At 41.7% G+C, this 6,647-nt stretch overlaps 1 protein-coding gene across 1 annotated transcript in view; it reads right to left on the minus strand.

The window, feature by feature from the left end:
* The window catches only part of ptprua (protein tyrosine phosphatase receptor type Ua), a 502,564-nt gene that overhangs the window by 187,962 nt on the left and 307,955 nt on the right, over positions 1 to 6,647 (minus strand). The window lies entirely within an intron of this gene.

Genomic DNA, 6,647 nt, shown 5'->3' on the forward strand with positions numbered 1-6,647 from the left:
CTTTTTGCAGATGATGTGGTCCTATTGGCTTCATCAGATCGTGATCTACAGCTTTCGCTGGAGCGGTTCGCAGCCGAGTGCGACACGGCCGGGATGAAGATCAGTTCCTCCAAATCCGAGGCCATGGTCTTGAGCCGGAAAAGGGTAGAGTGCTCTCTTCGGGTCAGGGAGGAGGTCTTGCCTCAAGTGGAAGAGTTCAAGTATCTTGGGGTCTTGTTCACGAATGAGGGAAAAATGGAACGTGAGATCAATAGGCGGATAGGCGCAATGTCTGCAGTGAAGCGGGTGCTGTACAGATCTGTTGTGGTGAAGAGAGCTGAGTCAAGACTCAGAGTAGAGCCGCTGCTTCTCCACGTCGAGAGGAGCCAGTTGAGGTGGCTCGGGCATCTGGTTAGGATGCCTCCTGGACGCCTCCCTGGTGAGGTGTTCCAGACACGTCCCATGGGGAGGAGACCCAGAGGAAGACCTAGGACCCGCTGGAGGGACTATGTTTTTCGGCTGGCCTGGGAATGCCTCGGGATTCCCCCGGAGGAGCTGGCCCAAGTGGCTGGAGAGAGGGAAGTCTGGGCGAAGTCTGGGCCTCCCTACTTAAGCTGCTACCCCCGTGACCTGACCACGGATAAGCGGAAGAAAATGGAAGGATGGATGGATGTTTTACCTTAATGAGCTTGAACCAGGATGAAATATTAAAAGGGACTCAATCAGGGACTTGTCAGGTCAGTCTGCTCCTGCTGACATGAAAGGTCTTTAGTTTCCTCAGCAGGTAAAGATGTTGTTGGGCCTTCTTTTAAATTGAGTCAGTGTGCTGTGAGAAATACATGTTTGTGTCTATCTCTGTGCTGAGGTACTTAAAAACATCCACCTGCTCCACCTGCTGTCCGTGCGTGGTCAGTGGTTTAAACAACAGTTCTGGTATTTGGAATCAACCCCCACAACACAGTTCCTTAGTCTTTGAAACATTCAGCTCCAGCAAATTGAGTGACAATGTCATGAAGATATTGTGGACTCTCTGCTCATAGCTGGACAGAGTATCAGGTCTGGTCAGGTGTGCCACCAGAGCCATGAGACTAACCTGTATAAATAAAGGTTGAATGTCATCTGCATATTTAGAAAGGTCATTTCTTCACTGTTGCATGAAATAGATTTTGTGTAAATAGAGGAGAATAGGAGATAAAACGCATCCTTGGGGAAGTTTTGTGTTTAATATCAATTTGTTTAACTTAAAACCATTTAAAAACACCTGTTATCGTCTGTCCATTAAAAAGCACTGAATCCATAAAATCAAGTTTAAATGAACCTGAAGATCTGACAGATATTGCAGCAGGTTATTAATATTAACAGTGTTAAAGGTGGAAATCCATGAATAAAATCATAGTGTGAGGGTGGACAGAGTTCAGATTTTTTGCGACCATGTCCAAAAGTGTGAAGCTTGCATCCTCCACACCACGTCTTGGTTTGTAGGCAAACTGTAATGGATCCAGTTTGTCAGCCACCATGTCAGCCAGGAGCTCACACAACACTCTCGCCATACATTTACTCAAAACTGATTTTAATGCTACTGGTCTGTAATCCTTTTAGACCTTTCAGCATGAAGATTCGAACAATGTGGGATTCCTTCCATTGACTGGGGACACAACCAGAATCCAGTAGTTTCTGAAACAGTTTAGTAAGGGGCCCAGTTAGATGAGTGGAGCACTCCTTCAGCACTCTACCAATGTCAGGACCAGGGACATTGTGTGCATTAACTTGACGGAGGATGGAAGAGACGAGCCATTCATCAATAATTATGTCTTTGAGAGTGGTGTTGGTGATTTGTGGGATCCAGCTGGTTGGAGTGGAAGTGCTGTTGAATCTGGTGAAGTAACTGTTCAGTTGTTCTGCAAAGGAGGTTGGGTCCAGGCAGTCTATTTATGTAGGCTTGGAAACTGCCCATCATGGGATTTAGACCCCGCCATGCATCCCTTGGATTTTCTGAAGTTAACGTTCTATCTATTTTATTATTTTATTTTATTTTTATTTATCTATTTTATTCTATTTTTGCTATATTTGCCTTTGCTTTAAACTCCTTTTGCAAATCCTTCACCTGTTGCATAGCCCCTTTTAAGAAATCCGTCCTCTTTAGAACCAGGCAGGTTTTCATGTTATTAGATATCCATTCGTTATTGTTTGGATAGATTATGTGTTTGGTGGGAGTGATGTTCTCACAAAACAGATCACAAGAGTTTATCAGATTTGTTAAAACATCAAGATCATTTCTGCAACCATGAAAAAAACAAATTCCAGTCAGTTGGTTCAAAACAGCTTCAGTGTTTCAGCTGCTTCGTTGTTCCAGAGTTTAACAGACTTTGAGAGGTGTTGCTCCATTTTACATTTGGAACGATAGCTCGGCAGCAAAAATATGACGTTATGGTCAGAACGACCAAGAGGTGGACGTGATTTTGCTGCGTATGCATTTGGGTCACCAAAGCACAAGTCCAGTATATGTTGCTGTCTAGTTGGGAGTATTGATATATTTGGTGATATCACATCTGTTAAAATCTCTACTAAAAACAAAGGCTGTTCTCTGCTGTGATCAGCAGCTCTATTAAAACTGTCTGCTATTTTTCCTGCAGCCAGATTAAAATCGGGTCATGGCACATACATTAACATAACTGTTTTTTGAGAGAACTCCCGAGGTAGGTAGTGTGGTCTGAACGGCACAGTCAGCTCATAGTGTTCATAGCTTTATTTCTCTCCTACTGTAAAGTTAGTTGCCCACCTTCTGTTGACAGCCATCGCCCCCAATTCACATCTGTGTTTTTGCTGTGCCCCTGTCAAAACGTTAAAACTCTTTAGTCGATAGTCTGTATCATGTTGGATGTATAGAAAGTTCCTCGCTCTTGTTCAGAAGCAATCTTAGGTTTGACAGGGTTATGGCAGGTAAAGGGAACAGACTGCCTCTCCTCTGAAGTCTGTCCCGTATCCCTCCTCTGGAACTTCTTTTCCTCCATGTTTTTTTCTGTTTGTGCTCCCGATGTATTTTCTGAGGTGTATTCTTGATTTAAACTGGTACGTTCACCTGTTCCGGTAAAAGACAGCCGAGCTCCAACAGTGTCGAGTAGGTGAGCCTCTGGCAGAATTGTGAAGACGGTGCAAGTTGCAAACAAAATCCATTTGTGAGGCATAGGTTTATGATAATAGTCCATTTGCAAAGCAAATGAAACACCACTCCTGTCAATATATTGATGGCGCAGTAGAAGTGTTCCAAAAAGCAATAAAGATTAATGAAAACATATACAACGTGCATCAAGCTGTGTAGAGCTATGTCAGAGGTTGCTCAGACCGAGCAGTGCCTTCCTTATATGTTTGTTTGTGTTTACACACAACTTTATACATCCTGACATGTGCATGGACTATGGCACAAACAACCTTTATGTGCGAATGCCTTCATATATGAAGCCCAGAAACATAAGAGCAATCAGAAAGGAGCAGCCATTCATAAAATACAACAGAAGGTTCATTCATTTCTAATGAGTCCAATCAATGTTATTCCTGCACCATTTTCATCTTAAGGTATTCTTGCAGATGGTGATGCAGATTTTTGTCACAACCGATGAGCCAGCGTTGTACTTGTCTTATTTTCTTGTTCATATATTAAGTAAAACTTAAGTGGTGTGCTGTGATGTGATATGATCATATTTGGTTTCTAAAGACATCCATTCTTTTTCTGCATTAGGACGTTTTGTAGTTGCATATAAATGTTCTAAAACACAATATAATAGCCTGGCTCGATTCTCTCTCATAGATTTTATCTGATGCGTCCCATGAGAAATAAGATCCCTACTTATACTTTTAAACCCCCACCATACACACACACACACACACACACACACACACACATCTACCTATGTGGTTTTAACACAATCAGACTCCTATGCAGGGCTAAGGTTGTTAAAAGGAATCAGATATAAACTAGATTTTCTCAGACTCGTGTAATGCAATCGTCTGTAACTAAATTCTCTGTTTATGATTGATGGTTTTAGATTCTGTGGGGAATGTTTCAGCTTGGTTCAGCTGTCAGAAGAAAAATAAGACGTACTCTTAATGCTTTGTGGTTTGGGGAAGATCCGTTGTCCTTCAGCTCAACAAACAGTTGAGGGACATTTCTGTGCCCTCAGAAGTGAATTTTCTTTTTTGACTTTGCTCAGTTTGTGTACGTTACTTGTTTGTGATCCATTTTTAGTGGCACTGCAGAGTTTCACTGCTGGCATTCTGAGGGGCATTGTTCTCAACTAAAGCTCACTTCAGCACACTTGGAGATTAAGGCGAGGCCAAAGAGCAGAAATGACCTCGTCTGTTCTCAAAACAGGACATTCAATGTGACAGAGACATGAGTATGTGTAAATCTAATGTTCACACATGACAGCAATAATTAGGCCTCACCCAGTATGGAACTTCACTGGATCTGGTAAACTGTCTAAAGGCTGGTTGTATAAAATGCAGATAAACCACAATATGAAATATTATTTTAGTGGTATAATTTATGATTTGAACAAAGAGGGACTGGCAGCACAGAGATTAGAGAAGGCAACCCTGTCATCAAAAGGTCTCTGGTTTGAGCCCCAGGACCGACACCATCAAAATGTGGGTGGGAAAAGTGAAGCACCCGCCCAGCTAGCGGGTCACGTGAAAACTATCCACAGTAACCAAACGTGATTTTCAGAAATACACATCTGGACAATGATTTTGTTTTTGTTCCTCTACTACACCATAAAGTAATGCTATCTCAAGACATACGGCGTGGCACGGTGGTGGCAGTGCAGTTGGTAGAGCTGTTGTCTCTCAGCGAGAAGGTAGCTTGAATCAAATGCCTGGGGGCCTTTTTGGCTAGAGTTTGCATGTTCTCTTCATGCATATGAGGGTTTTCTCTGGGTACACCGGTTTCCTCCCACAGACCAGAAACATGCATGTTAGTCTGATTGGTAACTCTAAATTGTCCCTAGATGTGAGAGAGTGGATGCTTGTTTGTCTCTCTGTGTCTCTGTGATGGACTGGAGACCTGTCATGGGTGTCCTCCGCCCATCGCACAGTGACTGCTGGATATGGGCACCAGTGACCCCTGTGTCCCAAAAAGGAAGAAGTGGGTAAAGAAAATGGATGGATGGATGGATGGATGGATGGAGTACAAGTAAAAAAATCAGTAAAGCGCCACCCCCTCATGACAGACATGACATTGCCCAATCAGTTGAGAGGAAGAACAATCTGGCCAAAAATCTTACTTGTAAGTTGAAACTCGCAGGCAGAGTTCTACACATAGTTTTTTTTTTTGTATCAGTAAACAGACTCTTGCAAAAAGATTCACAACTTGTGTCATCATTTTATACAAATACTATTTTTTGCACAAACAAATTCACATCTAAACATGCACAAAGAACAAATTTATTTTAAAAGGTTACAAAAATGATTTACAACCACAAAATATTTATGACCAGACTTTGTGCTCACAGGAAAAAGGTTGCAGGTTGGCCTTTCTGTGTGTTGGCCTTTACATGTTCCCTCTGTGCATGTGTGAGTTTGCTCTGGGTACTCCGGTTTCCTCCCACAGATCAAAAACATGCATGCTCATTGATAACTCCAAATTGTGAAAGAGTGTGAACAGTTGTTTGTCTCTGTCCCTGTGATGGACCTGTCATCTGTTCACATCTGTTCCTGCTTCACTCACAGTGACTGCTAAAGATTGGTGTCAGCTCCTCATGACCCAGACACAAATTGAAGGTAAAGAAAATGGATGGATGATGATGATGTATCATTTTGGCAACAATAAAGTTGTTTTTCTCTGGATGTTTTACTTGACAGTGTTTAGCTTGAATAAGACTGTAATCATTTTCTGCTTTACAGTAGCTCAAAATACATAAAGTGTTGTTAATGTTAAACTCACTTTTTCATTCAACCTTTATTTAGACAGGTAAATCCCAATGAGCCTCGAGGACTCATTTACAAGAGAGACCTGATGACTTCTCTGGTTTGAGCTGACTGAGCTCAATGACTGATGATGTCATGGCTGATAAAGTATAACTACTCATAAATATCTGATAAACATCGTTTTAGAAATGACTAAACTAATCCCTTTAAGACAGAAAGACTGAATTCAGGAGACCATGGCACATCACCGGTCAAACCTGACAAACGTCCAGGAGAAAAAACAAATAATATAACATGTGCATCATCCATTTATTATTTGAAACGGGCATGGTCTTAACAAAAGCTGCAAAAAGCCTGATATGTCATGCTCAGCAAGTGTCCAAAAGATAGGGAGGACCAATTCATTTAAAATTTGATGTCACAGAACCTTGCTGTCTTATACTTTCAGCCTCAGGAAAAAGCTTCAAATATAAGAAATGGTGGTTGACAAGAGATGAGTGAGTGGAGGTGCTGATGTGAGCGGATCAGAGTGTAGCAGGTGATACAGACATCATGCGGTCTACACAACAGACCAGCAGGATGTCGATCTAAAAACAGCATTTGTTTGGTCCTGTTGGTCTTTGCACTGTGCTTGTTTTTACACAATCTTATCTGATATGTTTCTTGCTGTAAAGTGTCCCTGGGTGTTCTGAAAGGTGTTTTATAAATAAAATAATAATAATTATTAATATTGTTAATATCATTAT

This window comes from Nematolebias whitei, chromosome 19, assembly GCF_014905685.2.
Source record: "Nematolebias whitei isolate Nwh7 chromosome 19, NemWhi1, whole genome shotgun sequence".
In the NCBI taxonomy this organism is placed as follows: Eukaryota; Metazoa; Chordata; class Actinopteri; order Cyprinodontiformes; family Rivulidae; genus Nematolebias; species Nematolebias whitei.